The sequence below is a fragment of the Aotus nancymaae genome, unplaced genomic scaffold (genome assembly GCF_030222135.1).
Source record: "Aotus nancymaae isolate 86718 unplaced genomic scaffold, 86718_ANA_hifiasm-v0.15.2.pri h1tg000122l, whole genome shotgun sequence".
NCBI classification, from domain to species: domain Eukaryota; kingdom Metazoa; phylum Chordata; class Mammalia; order Primates; family Aotidae; genus Aotus; species Aotus nancymaae.
The window spans coordinates 182,377-205,130 of NW_026988537.1; positions in this window are offsets into that span (position 1 = coordinate 182,377).

Genomic DNA, 22,754 nt, shown 5'->3' on the forward strand with positions numbered 1-22,754 from the left:
AATACAAATCTGGATTGCCTGGCTCCAGAGGCTGTGCACTAAGCACTGCCCTGCCCCCTCCCTGTGACAAAGACTCATCATTCAGACTGTTCTACCATTAACTTTCCTTGTACATCCTTGTCCCAGTTTTGCACCAAGATTATATTATTCTCAATAGATAATTAGATAGGTCTTCTTTTTCTTTTATTATACAAATACTCATCAAACTTTTATAAAAACCTATTCCACCCTATCACCTTTGATAGCCTGACTTCTACAGTTTTGCAGTGGCCTCCAGGTTTTACAGCATTTGCAAGCTCCTGTCCTGGGGATACTGGGGAGGTATACACCCCATAAAGCCAGGGATACAGACACAGATCAGCAGCAGACTCCCTGACCCTCCAGCATCCTTTCTTTTTTCTGAGATGGAGTCTCGCTCTTGTCACCCAGGCTGGAGTGCAGTGGTGTGATCTCAGCTCACTGCAACCTCTGCCCCCTGGGTTCGAGTGATTATCCTACCTCAGCCTCCCAAGTAGCTGGGATTACAGGCACCTGCCACCACACCTGGCTAACTTTTTTGTATTTTTATTAGAGACACGTTTCACCTGTCCTCATCAGAATCACTGGATCATGACTGACCCCTAGAGGCAGATTCTCTACTTAACTGTCAGCTCATGGTCTGGAATGTGACCCCCAAAGCTGCTGTAGAAGCTTCCACCCATCCTGGACCACACTTGCCATCTGTGGGGGAAAGTTCTGTCCTTTGTCTTGTTAGCCCAGCCAGCCTCACAGGCATTTGGGAGATTGGAAAGCCTAAGCATGTGCTGTGCTGGGCAGGGCTCCTCTGTGCCTTTTTTTGGGGGTGAGTTGGAATGCATTCCAGACCCTAGCATGCTGCTGTTTATTCCCACCCCTCATGCCCACCTTCCTACACATTCATGAGTACAAATACAGGCACAGTCATGGGCACATACCGCCCTGGATAGCACCATTTCCAGCCTCCGCGGGGCAGTCTCCTTATGGGGAAGTTAATGAGACACTAAAGAAGGCTCAGGGGTCAGGGAGGACCTCTGTCGGAAAGAGGCTCCTAGACCCGGTTCTGCCTCTGACTTGCTGGGGGTCTGTGAGAAAGTTGTTTCCCCTCTTTGGTCCCAGTTTCCCCAGCTGAGAAATGGGAGGGGTTGAGCCAAATCGCCTAAGGTTCTGGAAACCTCTAAGTCAGAGCCCATAGCTGGTGGTCAAGATGAGGGAGAGGCCCTCGGGGTCAGCTGAATACCTGAGAGGCAGGACAGCCCCAAAGGTGAGCAGCCTGAGCACATCAGGTGGGCCCAGAGCTGGAGCATGATCCCCACAGCCTGCAGAGCAGCCCTGGATTAGGGAGCCCGCTGGCACCAGCCCCATGGGCCTTCAGAGATGTGGGGTCCAGCCTCCCATAATGTTGCAGGGCTGGGGGCTGGGAGCTGCAGATTCTGACCGCACAGTTGCTTTAGACATGCCAGATGAGCTGGGGCAAGACACACCCCTCCCTATGAAATGAGCAGTCAGTCCAAATAGGTATGCCATGAAGGGCTGTGAAACAAACCCAACTGTACCCTGGGGATAGACTGGCTTCCAGGGTACTCAAGCAGCTGGCCACTGAGTGAGAAGAACAAGGTATGAGAGGCAGGGCTCAAAATCTAGGCCCAGCCTCTGCAGGAACCCCCTCTGGAGAGCCCAGGGCAGTCCCGGAAGCACAGCAGGCAGCAGGTGCACTGGGAGCGTGTTTCACAAGGCACCCAATATTGCATCTGCTCAGAAAGGCAGCCAGCTGGAAAGTGGATGCAGTAGGCAGAGTGGTGGCTGCTCCCTACAACCAGGCGTCCAGCCCAGCACCCACCCAAGTCCACCTCAGACCTGCTCAATTGAGTCATCCATGCTCTGGGCCCTCTGGGCCCACTCACAGAGGAAGGGCTTTGGGGTGACCGGGTGAGCTGGCCCTTGCAGGAGGATGTAATTGACTCCTGAGCCTGAACAGTCAGGCAGACCCTTGCCCTCATCCCCACCCCACCTCTCCAGCCCCCTCATTCCCCAATTCTCCCACCTGCTCCCCTGCCCTGGCACGTGTCTCCACTCACTCTCATCTCTTTTCCTGCTCCCAGGCTCACCTGCTCACATGTCCTTGACTCTCCTCTGAGTCTCCCTCTTTGCAAGCCGTGCCTCTCTACTTGACACATTCTCCCCGATGGCACCGGAGTGCACAAGCTTAAGTCCCTGCACCTCACCTTTACTCCCAGGCATGGAAGGGAGATGACATGAAGAGCCAAACACCACTTGGCAAAAATCTGGAGTATGCAGAGGAGCAGATCTGAGGCTGTGAAAGCTCTGGGGGTTCCCTGCAGGAGGCTGCATTTAAGCTGGCTCTTGAATGTGGCTCTGAGCTGAGACCTCTCCCTGAAGCTCCAGACCAGGATCCAGCTGCCAGCTGGACCCCTCCATTTGGTGTCTCAAAGGAAGCTTGCACTATGGAGGTCTAACTCTGAACCCAGAAAATTCCCCCATCTCAGCCCTGTTTCTTCTTAGGGAAATCACCATCTCATACCCAGTTCTGCACCAAGCCCACATTTGAGTAAGGGGGCTCCTGCCCTTCCCTTCCCTACACTGTGAGTGCTCTGAATGAGCCAGAGCTGAGGGGCAAAGAGCTCTCAATGCCAAGCCAAACCATGTGAGGCTTAACTCCAACTTTAGCTCTGAGAGCTGTGGGCAGGGAAGAGCCCTAGTCCAGTTTTCTGTAGAAAGACCAGCCTGCCACTGTCTGGTACACGGATAGCAGAGGCAGAGTATGGATGGAGAGACAAGGAGGGCTGGTCTGGGGAGGTATGGACATGGCAGCCTCTGCAGGCCCAGCTCCTGCATCCCAGTAAGTGGCCTCTGCAGGCCCAGCTCATTCCTCACAGTGGCCTTCCAGGCCCAGTTCTTGGAAGCCTTTTAGTGTCCCCTCCAGACCCAGCTAATGCCTCATGGTGGCCTCTCCAGGCTCAGCTCCTGCCCTCCAATCACGTCTCCAGGCCCAAAACTTCCTCAAGTTGGCTTCTCTTGGCCTGGCTCCGGCCTCCTCCCAGTGGCCTTGGCAGGCCCAAATGGCCTTGAAATCAGCCTCTCCAGGCCCAGCTCCTGCCCTCCAAGTGGCCTCTCAGGGCAAAAAACTTTCTGATGTGGGCCACTCCAGGGCCAGCTCCTACCTCCCAGTGGCATCCTTCAGCCCAGCTCCTGCCTCCCATCTGGCCTCTCCAGACTCAGCCTCTACCTCCCTCATGGCAGCCTCCCCAGGCCCAGCTCTTCTTCCTCACTGGGTCTACAGGCTCAAATCCTGCCTCGCAATGACCACGTTTGTCCCAGCTCCTGCCCAGCTCCCAGCAGCCTCTGTAGACTTTAGTTTTTTTCAAGTCAGGCTTTCAAGGCCTTCCTTCGGCCTACCGGTGGCCTGGACAGACCCAGCTCTTGCCTGACCACATCCTCTTCAGTGCAGCTCTTCCCAATATGGGCCTTTTCTGGCCTTGTTAGTACCTGTTTTTCAGCCATTTTGGCAGGTTTTTGTTTGCCTCACAGTGGCCTCTTCAGCCACATCCTCAGTGTCACATCTCCCTCTCAAGATTCAGCTTTTTTTTTTCACAGCAGCCTTTCTTATACCAGCCTGTGCCTCACCATGGCCTCTGCCAGTTTATCTTCTGCCTCTTAGTGGACATTTCAGGCTCATCTCCTGCCTCATGGTGGTTTTTTCTGCCCTGCACTTGCCTCACAGTGGCCTCTTCTGGATCCAGCTCTAGGTCTTTGATCATCAACAGCATCAAAGAGCCCAAAGCTTCTCTGGACTCTCATTTATTCACTTTTTAGCAGTGTGCCTTGGCTAAACACCTGTCTCTACTTTTAACCTGGAGAGTGTATTTTTGACAGATTTGTAGTAAATTCTGCCTGTGTCTTTTTACAGTGATGTCTCTTTTATTTAGTGTCTCATGGTTTTTCTTGTCTTCTGGGAGTTCAGAGGAGAATGGACCTCTGCTTGGGCTGTTTGTCTTTGCCCTGGACATTGTAGCTTCTCATTTCATGTCTTCTTTTTTCATATTTTTTACAGTTAGTTTTTTTCCTTACGGTCTTGCTCTGCCTCCCAGGCTGGAGTGTTATTGTGTGATCATGGCTCCACTGCAGCCTTGGCCTTTTGGCCTCCACTGATTTTCCCAAGTCAGCATCTTCAATAGTGTAGACTACAGGCATGTGCCACCAATCCTGACTAATTTCTGATTTTGTTTGAGAGGTTGGTTCTCACTCTGTTGCTAAGGCTGGCCTTAAACTTTTGGACACAAGCAATCCTCTTGCCTGGGCCTCTCAACCTGCTGAGATTACAAGCATGAGACATCATCTGTGGCCTGTCGTTTGCTTGCCATGAAGTATTACGAATTTACTTTTTGATTAATATACTATCATTATATACATTTGTGAATATATAGATATTTTAAAGTTTCCTGGGATACCAATTTTTTCTTTTCTTCTTCTTTTCTTTTTTTATTTTGAGGCAAGTTACTGCTTTGTCATTCAGGCTGAAGCACAGTGGTGTGATCTCCACTCACTGCAACCTCTGCCTTCTTGGCTTAAGTCATCCTCCCACCTCAGCCTCCTGAGTAGCTGGGACCCTTGGTACAAGCCGCCATGCCCATCTAATTTTTATATTTGTTGTAAATATGGGGTCTCACCATGCTTCCCTGGCCAGTTTCAAACTCCTGGGCTCAACTGATCCTCCCCCTTAACCTCCTGCTGTGCTGGGATTACAAGTGTGAGCCACTACACCCGACCTGCCATTCTTTTTTCATGGATTAAGAATTTACCTTTTAATTAGTATACTATAAATATATACATAGATATAAATTATTTATTTATTTATTTACTTATTATTATTTTTTGTTTTAGACAGAGTCTCACTCTGTCACACAGGCTGGAGTGCAGTGACATGATCTCAGCTCACTGCAACCTCCACCTCTGGGTTCAAGCAATTCTCCTGCCTCAATCTCCCAAGTAGCTGGGATTCCATGCAGGTACCACCATGTCTGACTAATTTTTGTACTTTTTTTTTTTTTTTGAGATGGACTCTTGCTCTGTTGCCCAGGCTGGAGTGTAGTGGCCCAATCTCAGCTCACTGCAACCTCTGCCTCCCTGGTTCAAGCCATTCTCTCTGCCTCAGCCTCCCAAGTAGCTGAATTACAGGCACCTGCCACCATACCTGGCTAATTGTATTTTTAGTAGAGACAGGGTTTCACCATGTTGGCAGCTGGTCTTGAACACCTCACCTCAAGTGATCCACCCACCTCAGCCTCCCAAAATGCTATTACAGGCATGAGCCACTGTGCCTGGCCAATTTTTTCTAATATCAAAGGAATCACCAGGGTCTTACTTTTCTTTTGATTCATTTATTTTCTTGGTTCTGAAGTGTTTTTTAAAATATGGAATGCTTATGAATTTGTGTGTCATCCTTTCACAGGGAGCATTGCCTGAACCCAGGAGGCGGAGGTTGCAGTGAGCCGAGATCGCGCCATTGCACTCCAGTCTGGGTAACAAGAGCGAAACTCCGTCTAAAAATAAATAAATAAATAAATAAAAATAAAGTAACTGTGGTTAAGATGCCTCTGACACTTTTGCATTTTAAGTGTGAAGACTATATTGAGTGAATTTTTCCATAAGTTGTAAAATGTGCATCCATGTTTATTTCATTCCTATGGTTTCCAATTAATTTTCCCTTCCTTTTTAGAAACACAGGGCTAGGGGGCTCCATGTGAGTTTGCATTTCCAGAACGATGGCGCTGAACACTCTGCACTCCGACTTCAAGTGGTGCAGCTGGACGGCCACCAGAGGGCGCGCATCTTCCACCAGCGCTATCAGCGCGAGGGCCCTGCAGTGCCCCCAGCCACCAGCAGAGGGTGCGCTGGAGCAAGGTGGCATAACTGCCTAATAGCCAAGCTCCTCTAACAAACAGAAGCCCCACCTTTATATAGGCTTACAACTCGAGATATTACACGTGAAAGGGTCTTGAGTTTACAGTTTTAGAAATCACATGTGAAAGGGTCTTGGCCCATGGAGTAGGCATGGGGTGGGGGATTTGAACTTGTTTAAGTTAAAACAATGCCTTCCAGAAAGATCCCCACACACCATGCCTGCGATCTATAGGAGGGCGATTAAGGTGGCCCCCGGTCAGCCAGCCTTTACTTCTATTGAAATGCAGTGTGGAAGTCAAGGGGGAGGTGATCTTAGATGCTTAGGTCTCCTTTTCACCAGGTCACCTCCTGCCTGCTTACCGCCACTCTCCCACGTGGGTTACTTTCCAGTCTCACTCATAATCGCTCTGAGCAACTGTGGAAAGAAGACAGCTGTGGAGTCTCTCCCTTGTCCAAGTCACTCTGCTGATAGACCTGCATAACTCATCTCACTGAACCCTGGACAGCCCTGGGAAGAATACCTCTGCCCCTGTATTTCAGACAAAGACTATGAGGCAGTCAGGCACGGTGGCTCACACCTATAATCCTAGCACTCTGGGAGACTGAGGCAGGTGGATCATGAGGTCAGGAGTTCAAGGCCAGCTTGGCCAAGATGGTGAAACCCCATCTCTACTAAAAACACAAAAATTAGCTGGGCGTGGTGGGGGGCACCTATAATCCCAGCTATTCAGGAGGCTGAGGCAGGGAATTGCTTGAACCCAGTGTCAGGTCTCCATATGCAAACCTGATGCCTGAAAGTCTGAAGTCCTGCTTTCTTCCTGATCCTCTCCCACCCCCCCCACCCCCACACCCCGCCTGCATTCACCATTGTCCCTGATCACCCAGCAGAGCTTCCCCTGACAAGCCCCTCACCCAACCATGCCATCTTAACTGTTCTTATGATAATGTGAATACCTCTCACCCATCCTGTCATCTTAACTGCTCTTCTGCCTCACCCCCAGCCGCCATTGTAACTAAACTAATGGTAATGTATACTCCTTGCCCCTGTCCCCACCACTGTAACTGATCTTACTCTCTGTAACTTTCCACTGCCCACCCCAAACCTATAAAATCAACTCCTATCCCACTGCCCTTTGCTAATACCCTTTTCAGCCTTAGCCGACCTGCACCCAGGTAAATAAACAGCCATGTTGCTCACACAAAGCCTGTTTGGGGTGGGGTCTCTTCATTCAAAGCGCACATTTTCAACACCCAGGAGGTGGAAGTTGCAGTGAGCCAAGATCGCACCACTGCACTCCAGCCTGGGCAACAGAGCGAGATTCCGTCTCAAAAATAAAAATAAAAAACAAAGACTATGAGACTAGCAGAGGCTGTGACCAAGCACATGACCCAAGCTTCGTTGGCAATAGCTGAATTGGAACTAGGTTCTCACATTCACAGGGTGTGATGAAGGCCTCCTGATTACAAGATCTTCCATTAACATGTACATTTGTCTGCAATCTATGTATGAGCATTTTCATGAGTCAAATTTTGCCAGGAGTCTCACGTATTATCTTTTATCATAGTCACAAAATTCTGTGCTCTTCAGTATAAATACATGCCTTTTTATAGCTGAAAGTTGGGGGTGCAGGTGATTTTCCACACAGCTAGCAGCTAAAATACTCCAAATGTGGTTTTCACCATGTGCTAGGATTTACCCAGGGTGGCTGGCAAAATATTAGGGAAAGCTAAAAGATTATAGTCTCCAACCCAAAAATATATAAAATTAGCCATATAAATTTGAAAAAGTCCAGTTTCTTTGTGCGATAACAGTATAAAACATGTTACTTTTCATCAAAATTTGAAATAAGTTGGGAACCTCTGCAGCTCAGCCACTGGCTGATGCACTGTCACAAAGTTGCACTCCAACCTTCTCACTTCTGCGTCCTAATTTCCTCCCAGGTACTCCTGCTGAGTTTGAGACTCAACAAGGAACTCAAGGAAGTGCTAATTAAAACACTGAAGTATCTTTGCCTGCCTGGTTTGCAAGATTAAAAGGACTGATAAAGTTTACTGTTGGTGAAAGCTACAGGCACTCTCTTGCTAACCCTAAACCCTGACAGACCCTGACCTCATGCCACTCTTCCCCACAATCCCTCAGGTATGTCCCATTTCTGCTAAATTTTATCCTCCAAACTTCTAACTCTTAATACTCTAAATACAAAACCAACCTATAGGCAATCCCATCCTCAATTTAATACTAAATAACACTAGGAAATGAAATCAGAAGAACAGAAAGGCATAGATGAATATCTAGCATAATTATACAATTAATAATGCTTAACAAAATCATCATAATTTGATACTAAGACATATATGAAGGATTACAGACCATGATCACTACATTCTTTTCTCAGAAAATCAAGCTGGTTTTGCATACTAAAGTCATCCCTGCAAATAAACATCAACTACCCAGAATGAAGAAACCCAGGTACTCATCTCCATATACGCAGGAAGTACTTTCCAAAAGTCAACACCATTTCATCATAAAAACACCCAACAAACTAGGGATAGGAATTTTTGTTAACACAGCAATAAGCCTCTATGCCAAACCCATAACTAGAACCATCTCCATTGTTAGGGCCATATATGACAAAAACACAGCTAACATCATAAACAATGGGGAAAAGTGAAAAAGCTCTTCCTCTAAGATCTGGAACAAGTGTGGCCACTTTTACCACGTTTATTTATCATAGTACTGGAAGAGCAATTAGACAGAAGAATGCACTAAAAGGCACCCAAATTGGAAAAAAAGGAAGTCAAATTGTCTCTGTTTGCAGGTTAAATGATCATATACATATAGAGAGAAAACCCTAAAGATTCTACAAAAAAAACTTACTAGAAATAATAAATAAATTTACTAAAGTTGAAAGACACAATATCAATATACAAAAATGAGTAGCACACCCATGCACCAATAGTGAAACACCTAAGAAAGAAATCAAGAAAGCTACTTCATTACAGTAGCTACTACCTCCACCAAAAAATGATACCTAGTGATGAACGTAACCAAAAAGGTGAAAGATCCCACAATGAAAACTATGAAACATAGATAAAAGCTATTAAAGCAGACACATGCATATAGAAAGATATCCCATGTCTAAGCACTAGAAGAATATTGTTAAAATATCTATATCACCCAGTGGGATCTACAGAATGAGCAAAATCTCATTAAATTACAAAAGACATTCTCCATAGAAATAGAAAAAAAAATCCTAAAATTTACATAGACATGCAAAATACCATAGAAAAAAGAATCTTGCATAAAAAGAAAAAAGCTGGAAACATCACTATACCTAATTTCAAAATACACTACAAACCTATAGTAACCAAAACAGCATGGAACTGGCACAAAAAAAGGGACCAGGGAGAGACAGAGATAGATAGAGATAGACAAATGACAGACAGACATAGACAAACTAAACAGAATAGAGAACTCAGAAATAAATTCACGCATTTACTGTCAACTTATTTTTAACAAAGGCACCAACAAGACATCTTCAGGAAGGATAGTCTCTTCAACAAACTGTGCTAGGAAAACACAACGCCCACATATACAAGAATAAATCTAGACCGTTATCTTACCATATACAAAAATCTACTCAAAATAAAGATTTAAATGTAAGACCTGAAACTACGAAACTACCAGAGAAGAAAAAATAGAACAAATGCTTCATGAAATTGGTTAGGACAAGGGATTTTCAAACAGACATCAAAAGCACAAGCGACAAAAGCAAAAATAGATGAATACAATGACATTAAATGTAAAAGCTTCTGCGAAGCAGAGGAAGCAATCAGTAGCATGAAGAAACAATCCAGAAAATGGAAGAAAGTATTTGCAAATTATGCTTGAGGCAAGGAGTTAATACACAAAATATATAACGAACTTAAACCACTCAAAAGCAAAAATACAAATAATCTGATTTAAAAATCAGAAAAAGATTTAGTCAAAACCTTTGTTCCCCACCGTTATTTCCCCATCTTCTTTTCCTGACCGCCTTTGGTTTGCTCCCTCTCACCACCCTTTTTCTTCCTCCATTTACCCTAAAACTTTTCACCATTTTTCCCCACTGTCATTTCAAAAGCGTTCTCTGCTCCCACTCACTACTGTTTTCGCCATTCATCTACCCAAAAACTTTTCTTCCCTGTTTTTCCCCACCATCTTTTCTCCCATTCCCTGGCCACCTTCTTTTTCCCCCTCCTGCTCTCATCACCCTCTTTTGCTCCTTCAACTACACAAAAACATTTCCCCCATCTTTTCTCAAAGCCTTCTCTCCACTCCTGCTTCTCACCACCTCTTTTCCCCCTTCATATACCAAAAACTGTTTTCCCCATCATCTTTCCCCCTCCTTGCCACCCTCTTTCCCTTCTCAATCTACACAAAAACCTTTACCCATCCTCTTTTCACAAACCCTCTCCTCCTGCTTGCCACCATTTTTGTCCTCCAGATACCCCAAACTCTTTTCCCCATCATCCTTTTCCCAACCCTCTTTCCCCACTCCCGCTCACCACCTTTATCCTTCTCCCATGTGCCAACCTCTTTTCCCCCTCCATCTACTTAAAAACATTCCTCCTCATCTTTGCACAAAACCTTCTCTCCCTCCTGCTCACCACTCTCTTCCCCCTCCCTCTCTGCACCCCTTTTTCTCCTCCCACTTGCCACCTTCTTCCCCGCCACCTCCATCTACCCAAAATCATTTTAACCACCGTCTTCTTTCCCTGTCTTTTTCTTTTATTCCAACTGTGTTTTTGCAAATCTTCTCTCCCTCCTGCTCACCCCCTTGTTTCCTGCTCACCACCCTCTTTTTCCTCCTCCCATTTGCCAGAGAGTGACTCCATTTCAAAAAAAAAGAAAAAAAAGGAGAGACTGTTAAATGTGCCTAGATATTTTCATAAGTCATCTATTTTCTGTTTTCTACATATCTTGAAAGGCAGTCCCAAATGGTGTGTAATTATCTAGGTTGTAAAAATAAAACATACTTCCTCTTCCCTTGAATATAAAACAGCATTGTGGGATTAGTGCTTTTTTCCTGGATCATTGTTCAGAAGGAGGGTCAGCCCACAGACAACCACATTTTTACTTTCATGAATGGCAAGAGAAAATGTACAGCTCAAATTACCCAATGGAAAAAAAGGCTCAAATGATGACACAACTTAGCAGCCAAATTCCTATCAAGTACAGTCTTTGGACATACTGATCCCTCTCCACCTGCAACCAGGAACATGCACTTTGAGTGACGTCATTTGAAATTACCCTGCCCAGACACAGTCTTCATTGATTCTCTTAAAGGGGATTCCAACACATTCTCTGGGGCTTTCTCTGCATCATGAGAGACAGTGCAGCTCTGCCCTTCACCTTCCTGCAGTTTGTCACCTCTTCCCTATGATCTCAGAGGAACTTTATCTCAGGTCAACTGTTTGTTCCTTGGGCTCTTTCATTTCCCCTAAAAATCACTTACTCCCCCTCTAAGTTGCCCCCATCTCCATCTATCTCCCTCTCTCCTAAAAAGACAGCACTCTTTAAGCATCAACCATCTGACCCTTCTTGCAGTCTCATTTTTCAGCTGGCTCCCATGTTTATGCCTGTTCTATGTTTTTCTTCTCCTGTTAAGCTGTTGTTGGTTCATTTCTGCAGTGAACCTTTAGAGAAGAAAGTGAAAGCTTTCCTTCCAGCCAGACACTAGAATTATAAAGCAGAAAGGTTTAGACGGAATTTCCCATTTAAGTGCCAAAACTTGATACTCCACTTCTGATAAAGAGCACAAAGATTAAAAAAACAAACAAACTTATTTTTGACCCAAAGCTCTGTTGACATTCTATTAAACAAACACCAAACTATTTAGTTTTCATAATGTAAATGGCAGATATTTTTATAACTCTTATGCTAATAAATCATTTCCCTGATGTTTTTGGTAAAACCCAATATTCATAATAAAGTCCAGAACCATGAATTGTTTTAAATAATTTCTTCTTATGTCTGATTACAAGTCTACCTCTACAGAAGTTAGTATACTCTTACACAAGCTAATTTTTCAGAGGAAAAGACCAACTGTAGAAACTCCCAGAAACACAATAGTGATAAGCATCCACAGAACGCCAAGAAAGTCATGCCCAGGATACAAATAATCAGGTGGAAAAATGATTGCCTAGAATAATAATAGTTGAAATAATGAAAAGGTCAGTGACATTTAAAATATTTCAGTAAAAAATTATAACCCTTAGAAACCATCAGCCTCCTCCAAGGGGTAAGTAACCACACCCCTCAGATATCACCAGGAGATTCCACTGCTTCAAAAAAGATTGGAAGTTAAAGAACATATATACGTAATATAGAATTTATTCATTTATTTATTTATTTTTGAGACGGAGTTTCGCTCTTGTTACCCAGGCTGGAGTGCAATGGCGCGATCTCGGCTCACCGCAACCTCCGCCTCCTGGGTTCAGGCAATTCTCCTGCCTCAGCCTCCCGAGTAGCTGGGATTACAGGCACGCACCACCATGCCCAGCTAATGTTTTGTAGTTTTAGTAGAGACGGGGTTTCACCATGTTGACCAGGATGGTCTCGATCTCTTGACCTCGTGATCCACCCGCCTCAGCCTCCCTAAGTGCTGGGATTACAGGCGTGAGCCACCACACCCGGCTAGAATTTATTGATTATGAGTCATGTTAAAAAATAGTTTAGAAGCTGCTGATAGTTTTGTTGTTTTGTTGTTGTTGTTGTCTTTTTTTTTTTTTTTTTGACAGAGTCTCACTCTGTGCCCAGGCTGGAGTGCAGTGGCACAAACTCAGCTCATTGCAACCTCTGCCTCCTGGGTCCAAGCAATTCTCCTGTCTCTGCATCCTGACTATCTGGGACTACAGGCATGCACCACCATGCCTGGCTAATTTTTGTATTTTTAGTAGAGACAAGGTTTGCCATACTGGTCAGGCTGGTCTTGAACTCCTAACCTCAGGTGAGTCACCCACCTCTGCCTCCCAATGTGCTGGGATTACAGGCATGAGCCACCACACCCAGTCTAAATTTTGCAGGATAATAAGTAACCTTTAGGCCAAGCATGGTGGCTCACTCCTGTAATCCCAGACCTTTGGGAGGACGAGGCAGGAGGATTGCCTGAGGTCAAGAGTTCAATATTGGCTTGGCTAACATGGCAAAACCCCATCTCTACGAAAAATACAAAAATTAGCCAGGTGTGGTGGCACATGCTTATAGTTCTAGCTACTTGGGAGGCTGAGACAGGAGAATTGCTTGGACTCAGGAGACACAAGTTGCAGTGAGCCAAGATCGCACTATTGCTCTCCAGCCTGGACAAGAGAGCAAGGCTCTGTCTCAAAAATAAATAAATCACATTTTTAAGTATCATTGGACACTTGTCTGGTTGTTTTCCTTTAGGTTAACATGCCAGCAGTGATTCTTTTTGAGTTTCTGACACGAGATAGCAGTTTCTAGCCAAATAAGTTAACTACTCTGCCCCATCCCTAAGACACTTGTATGGAAGGAAAAAGGAGGAAAAAGCCAGTACTGTGACTGCCTACACTTCCCCAGCATGGCCCCCTGTGAGATGTGGGGCAGCTCAGACCAGGAACTGTTCAAGGGTGCCAGGCCTTGTCTGCCTGCACTCACTCACCTTCCCCAGGTACTCGCATGGGGGTTGGCATTGACTTTACATCCTGCTGCAGCTCCTTGGTAAGCTGGCCCTGGTCATGGGACAGGAACGTGGGGTCAGGACAACAGAGGTCTTCACCACTTGCAGAATAGGAACAGAAGCTCATGACAAGTGCCAATCCCTATTAGACAATTTTAAAAAAAAAAAAAAATTAATGAGTGGGGAAAAAAAGGTGATGCTTGAGTCTATAGTGGTGAAGAGCATGGGGGCCTCAGAAAAGGTCAGAACCAAGTTCAAATTCCTGCACTTTGAATTTCTACTTCATGCCATGCAAAGTTACTTTACCTCTCTTCACCTGAGTTTCCTTCTGTGTGAAATGGGAACAATAAATTTCAATCCTCATTCAGTTTCTGTCAAGGATTCATGAGATAATACCTCTAAAACACCCAACTCATTTGAATGTATCATCATTTCTGTCATAACTAGTGGGATCAATTTCACTGTTATTGCATATACAGTTCTGTGCCTGAAAACTACAAAAAAAAAAAAAAGAAAGAAAACTTTACCTTTAAAAAGTGTCAGTGATTTGTCATTTTTATATTATTAATCATAACCATATTTAATCACATAAGGCCTTGGCCATGGCAGGTGCTCAATAAACACTTGTGGAATCAATGCATGTGAGCTCAGCAGCCACACCGTTTAGCTCCTATTCAGCCTCCATCACTTATTAGCTGAGTGATCTGGGCAAGATAATTCACCTCTTTATGTTGTTGTTTCCTTCGCTATAAAATATAGGTAATAAGAATCCCTAGCTCCTTAGGTTGTTGCCAGAGGTGAATGATCTGGCACATAGTAGGGGCTTTTTAAACATCAGCTGTGATGATCTTCCAAATCTTCCTTTTCAGAGCCACAGATGAGGCCATAGTGCCACCTAGTGACGCTAGAGTGTAAGTACACATGATCGCTAATATGCTATCTCTCCACCACAGGTCCCAGACTGGTAGTTACTGCCTGGAGGTTTCTGCTGCATTTGCCTTCTCAGTGCTCACATAAAGACTTTTATATTTTCCCCCTCGCATTCCTGCAGATGGGGTTCAGGTTGCCCAAAACAGCTGGGTGATCCACACAGGGCACTGACCACCTGTGCCAGCCCTGTGAGGTAGCTGGAGAATGTTCCTTCCTTCTCAAGCTCTGGGCAGATGCCAGGGCTGGGGTGACCCATGCCCTCAAATTTCTTGCTTTGGAGGGTCACATTTTCTGTTGGCAAGGAAGGCAAAGGTCAGAGGAAGCCAGAGACCTAGGACCTCTCTGTGCCATGGGCCCAAACAATAAAGACCTGAACACTCTATGCTAAACACTCATGACTCGGGTTCTCCCCAGGGCTTCTTGCCTCATGGCCTCTGCTGAGGGAGGGATGAATACTATGTCCTCCCAGAGGTTTGGGAGTTTGTAGCAAGCAACCTCAAACTGTGTCTAAAATATTTGTGCACATTTTGCATCCTATTTCCCATATGTCAGCATGTTTTAGGAAGAAACCTCAATATCCTAAATATGCAAGAGAAATGGGTATTGTAGGACAATGTGGCTTTTTAAAACATGTTATTTAGACCGGGGTTGGTGGCTCATACCTGTGATCCCAGCACTTTGGGAGGGTGAGCTGGGCAGATCACCTGAGGTTGGGAGTTCGGGACCAGCCTGACCAACAAGGAGAAACCCCATTTCTACTAAAAATACAAAATTAGCCGGGTGTGGTGCTGCATCCCTGTAATCCCAGCTACTTGGGAGGCTGAGGCAGGAGAATTGCTTAAACCTGGAAGGCAAAGGTTGTGGTGAGCCAAGATTGCACCATTGCAGTTTAACCTGGGAAACAAGAGTGAAACTGTCTCAAAAAAATATATATATATGTATATATTTATTAAATAACTATATACATATATATAGTTATTTAAAAATCTTCCCCACTCCCTTTCTGAACTCCAAGAATGCCAAATACTTGTTCAACAAATATTATTAAATGCCTACTGTGGGCCAGGTGCAGTGGCTCACATTTGTAATCCCAACACTTTGGGAGGCCAAGGCGGGTGAATCACTTGAGGCAAGAGTTTGAGACCAGTCTGGCCAACATGGTGAAACCCCATCACTACTAAAAGTACAAATATTAGCTGGGCATGGTAGTGCACGTGTGTAATTCCAGCTACTAGGGAGGCTGAGGCAGGACCCACTGCACTCCAGCCTGGGCAACAGAGCGAGACTCCATCTCTAAATAAATAAATTAATTAAATAAAATAAATAAATGCCCACTATATGCCAGCCACAGTTCATGTCTTGGGCTGTAACAGAGAACAAACTGACAGGGTTCCTCTCTCCTGTAACTTACATTCTTATACGATAATGATGAGGGTTAACGTTAATTAAGCTGTTACTACATGTTAGTCACGGTGCAAAGTCATTCCCACACATTATTACACTTAAATCTGCTAGCAAACTTACAAAGGACATAGTTATTTTTCCCTGAAAAACTGAGTCTTGGACAGGCATGGTGGCTCACACATGTAATCCCAGCACTTTGGGAGACTGAGTCAGGTGGATTAACTGAGGTCAAGGAGTTTGAGACCCACCTGACCAATAGGGTGAAAGCACATCTCTACTAAAAATACAAAAATTAGCCAGCCTGTAGTCCCAGCTACCTGGAAGGCTGAGGCAGGAGAATTGCTTGAATCAGGGAGGCAGAGGTTGCAGTGAGCAGAGATGGCACCACTGCACTCCAGCTTGGGTGACAGAGTGAGACCCCATCTTAAGAAAAAAAAGTTATCAATGCATTCTGAAGATTTTATGAAATTTATAAAAGTCTGGTGTTCTGGCCAGGTGAGGTGGATCATGCCGGTAATCCCAGCACTTTGGGAAGCCGAGGCAGTGGATCATGAGGTCAGGAGCTCCAGACCAGCTTGGCTAACATGGTGAAACCCCATCTCTACTAAAAATACAAAAATTAGCCAGGCAAGGTGGCACACGCCTGTAATCTCAGCTACTCAGGAGGCTGAAGCAGGAGAATTGTTGGAACCCAGGAAGAGGAGTTTCTGGTGAGCTGAGATCACTCCACTGCACTCCAGCCTGGGCAATAGAGTGAGATTCCATCTCAAAAACAAACAAAAAATGGTCTGGTGGTCCTGATGTGATGCTGTCAGTCAAGATTCCAGTTACTGTCTCAAAACGCTGCACATAAAATAAGAAATTAAATTTTCTTGTGAATTGGGAACTTTCATCAATTCTCATCATAACTACTGTTTTCATCATCCGCAGTTACCATTTTGAATTCTACTCAAAAAATATTTGTAATCAGCAATAGTCCAAATTTTCTTTTTCTTGTTTTTCTTTTTTTCTGAGACAGAGTCTTGCTCTGTCACCTAGGCTGGACACCTAGTCTACCACAACCTCTTCCTCCTGGGTTCAAGCGATTCTTCTGCCTCAGCCTCCAAAGTAGCTGGGACTACAGGTGCCTGCCACCATGCCCAGCTAATTGGTGGCAGTAAAGATGGGGCTTCACCATGTTGGCCAGGCTGGTCTTGAGCTCCTGACCTCATGATCCACCAGCCTCAGCCTCCCAAAGTGCTAGGATTACAGCCATGAGCCACCGAGTCCTGCCCACAAATTTGCCTTTTATGGAAAAAATGCTAAGGAGCCCTCTTGAGCGCAGGTTTCTGATAACTCACATCAATGAACTACCCAGGCTTTACCACTATGTGACACAGACGTGAGAAAATTGCACTTATACTCCCTCAATACATTACAAATAAATATTTTTTAAAAAATCAATGGACTGGATGCAGTGTCTCATGCCTGTAATCCCAGCACTTTGGAAGGACAAGGCAGGTGAATCACTTGTGGTCAAGAGTTCAAGGCCAGTCTGGCCAACACGGTGAAACCCCGTGTCTACTAAAAATACAAAAATTAGCCAGGTGGTGTGGTGGTTCACGTCTGTAATCCCAGCTACTCAGGAGGCTGAGGCATGACAACAGCTTGAATAGGAAGGTGCGTACTGCAGCCAGCATGGTGGCTCATGCCTGTAATCCCAGCACTCTGGGAGGCCGAGGCGGGTGGATCACCTGAGGTCAGGAATTGGAGACCAGCCTGGCCAACATGGTGAAACCCTGTCTCTACTAAAATTACAACAATTAGCCAGGCGTGGTGGTGTGTGCCACTAATCCCAACTACTTGGGAGGTTGAGGCAGGAGAGTCGCTCAAACCTGGGAAGTGGAAGTTGCTGTGAGCTTAGATTGCAGCACAGCACTCCTGCCTGGGCAAGAGTGAGACTCTGACTGAAAAAAAAAAAAAAAAAAAAAAAAAAAAGGTGTGTACTGAAGATAAGGAAGGGTTTCTGAGACTCAGGGAGTGAGGGCAGGGGAGAGACAGGGGTTGGGGGTGCAGTGGGGTGCTAATGCAGCACCAAACAGAGGAAGACTGGAGGAAAACAGAGCCCTTCTCCCACAACACCAACTGCTCCTCTGAGTCCCAGGCCACCTGCTCCTGTGTCTGCTGACCTACTGACTGTCTCTGAACCCTGCTGGAATGCTGTTCCTCCTGATCTCTGCCCTGCCCCAGACCTTTCACTAACACTACCACCCCCACTGCCCAGTGCCCACCAGCCCCACTGCCCCTGACCATAGCCTGCCCCTATCAAAGATGCCCCTGCTTCCACCTCATGCCCTCAGTGACCCAAAGGGGACCTGGACACGCAGGTAAAGAGGGTGCTCTTCTGGTTCCTCCTGTTCAGGTGGCCCAGTCCCGCAATCATGAGTGTGAATAATGTTGGATATGACACAGATTCTATTTCTCAAGCTGTTTCACACTGTGGGTTCCCTAACTCTGTTTTCATGCAGTCATCGATGGGGATTTGGTCCTCCCTGCAGACCAACGACCTGAACACAGATTTTTTTTTTTTTTTTTTTTTTTTTGAGATGGAGTTTCGCTCTTGTTACCCAGGCTGGAGTGCAATGGCGCGATCTCGGCTCACCGCAACCTCCGCCTCCTGGGTTCAGGTAATTCTCCTGCCTCAGCCTCCCGAGTAGCTGGGATTATAGGCACGCGCCACCATGCCCAGCTAATTTTTTGTATTTTTAGTAGAGACGGGGTTTCACCATGTTGACTAGGACGGTCTCGATCTCTTGACCTCGTGATCCACCCACCTCGGCCTCCCAAAGTGCTGGGATTACAGGCTTGAGCCACGCGCCCGGCCCATGAACACAGATTTTTTGAGCAACCTAGAAAGGCTCTGGCCTCACCAGACTACATCAGGTTCTGGGTCCTACTGGCCCTGCTTGGCCCAAACACAGGTCAGAAGTTGGAGATCAGCCTGGCCAACATGGTGAAAACCCATCTCCGCTAAAAATACAAAAAATAACAAGGTGTGGTAGTGGGTGCCTGTAATCCCAGCTATTTTGGAGGCTGAGGCAAGAAAATCACTTGAACCCAGGAAGTGGAGATTGCAGTGAGCTGAGATCATGCCACTGCACTCCAGCCTGGGTAACAAAAATGGAACTGCATCTCAAAAAGTAAGAAAGAAATACAGTCATGACTATTGTCTGTGGTTGTGACTACTGCGCTCAGGCTGCAGTGGCAGAGCTGAGTGTTTGGAAGGAAGCCTGCCTGGCTGACAGAACCTCAAGTGCTACGGGCTGCTCGGCTCTCTAAGTTTGCCAGCCCCTGGGTTGGTGGTGGGTGATAATGCAAAAATTAACACAATGGCAGAAGAAGGAATGAACTCTGAAGAATATTCTTTAGAGCCTACAAGAATGGAGTAGAAGAGGATGGATGAGCAGAAAAGTTCACACTTGGAATGCTGGTGCTTATTCAACACACTAGAGCAAATACGTGTTACTTACAAAATTGTTCTATAACACAGCCAGTGGGGAAACATAAAAATCAATGCATGACTTTTAAAAGGCTCATCCTAATGTGGCCCTAAAATTACCTTGTGTATCCAAGAGTCTACATGGTATGTTTTGGAAAATGCCAGTTTATGGTAGCTATCAACTGTCCTGTCCGGGAACATGGTTCCAGACCTGAGGGAACACCAGGAGGACTTGTAGGATGGTAGAAGGCAGGGGTCCCCAGCTCACCTGCCCAGGGGGCCAGGCAACTTTTTGGAACTTTAACATTTACACAAAAATGTGCCAAGCACTCTTTGGAATACCTAATAATTCTCAACTCCTTTCATCCTGACATCAACCCTAGGTAGATGCAATTATCATATTGATTTGCAGACGAAGAAGCTGAGGACAAGAGTTTGAGTAACTTGGCTGATTTTACCCAGCTGATAAGTGGAAGGGCTAGGATTTGAACCCAGGGAGTGGGCCCTGGGATCTGGAAGACCTGAGCTCCATAATCATTGCTAGGCACAGACTGTCAGTTAATCCTTATAACAACTCTAGGACACAGGCAGCACTGTCCCCATTTCAGGGAACAGCAGACTGAGGCACCAAGAGGGGAACTGTCTCCCTCAGGGCCAAACAAATGGGAAGTAGCAAAGCTGACTCTGACCCAGGCTTATTTGACTCCAAAGCGTGTTCCAGTGGTAGTCCTGATGTGCGATTTTTTAAAATTTTTTAAATTATTAATTAATTTATGTTTTAGAGACCGAGTCTCACTCTGCTGCCCAGGCTGCAGTGGCACAATCAAAGCTCACCGAAGATTTGAACTCCTAGGCTCAATCAATAGTCCCACTTCGGCCTCCCAGAGTGCTGGGATTACAGGCATAAGCCGCCTCACCTGGCCTGGCTAACTTTTTTTATGTTTTAGAGATGGGGGTCCCGCTATGTTGCCCACACTGGTCTCTGATTTGTGGCCTCAAGCAGTCCTCCTGCCTCAGCCTCCTAGGTGCTGGGATTACAGGCAAGAGCCACCATGCCTAGCCTGATCTGTTGTTTTTGTCTCAGCAGGTCTGCTGGTCCTATCTAACCCTAGAGGAAATTTGAAGTTTCGTGGACGTGGGCTCTCCAATTCTCCGCTGTCTTTTTACTCCCCATTTTCACAACCCACCGGCTGTGCAAACTTTAACCTCTCTGTGCCTCGGTGTCCTTCCCTGCAAAAGGGGGATAATGAGACTCTACCTTTAAGAGTTGTATTAAATGGATTAGCAGCAGCAAAGTTCAAAGCAGCGTGACATCATGTTGGGTGCAAGCCTAGGCAAAGAGGATCCCTCAATTCATACCAGCTCATTGCTTCACTTCCCTGGCCCCCCACCCCACCCCATGAACTCCACTCCCTGGAATCCTTTGCTAAGGGCAATGGGAAAAGAAACCAGAGAGATAAGGGCTCTCTGGGGGTAGGACAGCTTGGGGGACTCACTAGCTTTATGCGAATACGGGTCAGAGCCCCTAGTAGCTGGGAGGTCTGGTGGCCCCTTAAACAGCTGGGCTCTCGGGGGGGCCGGCTTGGTGAAAGGGGTCCAACTCGCTGAAGTTAGGGGGCTGGAGTAAGTCTCGCTTCCTGGGTACAGGAACTTGGGGGTCTCTCCTCTCTTCAGTATCGCATCCCGGGAGATCTGCAGCCAAACCAAACCTGGAAAAGGGGAGAGTGGGGCGTGATGGGGCGGGGGGCACTCGCCTCCTACTCTGCGCAGGGCTGGCCAGGTACGCCTTTGGCGCCTCTGTCGTCCCGGGTTCCAGCGTCTGTCTGTCGGTCAGTCTCTGGACAGAGTGCTCGGCCATGCTCCTGCCAGGGAAGGGGCGGGGCTGGGCGATTTCGGCTGAAATTGGAGCTCTGCGATCCAGAGGCCCCCCGTAAGGTCCAGCTGCTGGCGGGGGTGGGGCCACAAGGGGTGAAAACAGACGAAGTGGGGGCAGGAGGGGGGCGTGCCCAGGGAGCTGGGGCAGGCACCTGAGTGGGGGATCCTGGAACCCCTGAAAGTTCAGTGACACCTCCATAGTTCCCTCTTCCCCTTGCAACAAGAATCACTCCAAACATCCCGAACACTTTGGACCCAGCAATTCCAGTTTCTCCTGATGAAAGATCTCAAAGGTCTGCTCAGGTTAGGAACAAGGAGAGCTGGTGACCGCCTACGCGTCCAATCGCGGGGACCACCTGGTCAAGGAAGAGAGGATGGACACCATGTCACAGTCACCTCACTGCTGGAATGGACACTGTCTACCTGTAGGATGGTGGGGAGGCCTCAGGCAGACTATGCCAGGATTTAGAATTTAGAAGACTATGCAATGGGCTGGCAGGGCTGGACCCAGCCTTTCAGGGAAACAGAGACTCCAGAAACTTCTGGGGTCCTCTTTTCTGGCCGAACGATCCCAGAGATGCACACGGCTCCTTAGGGGTCTGAACAGAAGGGCGTGGGAGCCTACCGCGCCCGGCCTGTATTTTCTAAATAAGATTATGGTATAATAAAAAACAAATGGTTTTTGATCCAGGTTCCTAGTACTGGCTCCTAAAATTGGAATCTTCTGAGTGATAAGAATGTCTTTTGTATGCCAATGAGTGACTCCACTCAAGGTAGGGATTCCTAGACAGCCAGCTGTAGGACAGGGGCTGGCTGGCCAGAAAAACCCACCAGGTGATTGGAGTTAGAACTTTCAGTCCCCTCCCAACTCACCTCCCAGGAAGGGAGAGGGGCTCAGAGATTAGGCTCAATCACCAGTGACCAGACTTAATCACCGTGACTGTGTAATGAAACCTTGATTTAAAAAAAAAAAAAAAAACCCTAAACAACGGGGTTCCCAGAGCTTCCGGGTTGGTGCACAGGTAGAGATGCTGAGAGTGTGGAGCATGGAAGAAGGCAAGGAGCTCTGAGTTACTCTCTACCCCTCATGACTCACTGTACATCTCTTCAGTTTGCCTGCGCCTGAATTGTAGCCTCTGTAATCAACCCAAAAACGTAAGTAAAGCATTTTTCTGAGCTCGTGGGAACCCCTGAATTTGTAGTTTCTGTGGCAGAAGTGTAGGTAGCTTGAGCACTCTATTTGCAGCTGTGTCTGAAGTGGGGGGTCTCGTAGGACTAATCTTTTTGAGACAGTCTTGCTCTGTCACCCAGGCTGGAGTTTAATGGTGCGATCGCAGCTCACTGCAACCTCTGCCGCCCGGGTTCAAGCGATTTTCCCGCCTCAGCCTCCCACATAGCTGCAATTACAGGTGCCCACCATTAGGCCTGGCTAATTTTTGTATTTTTAG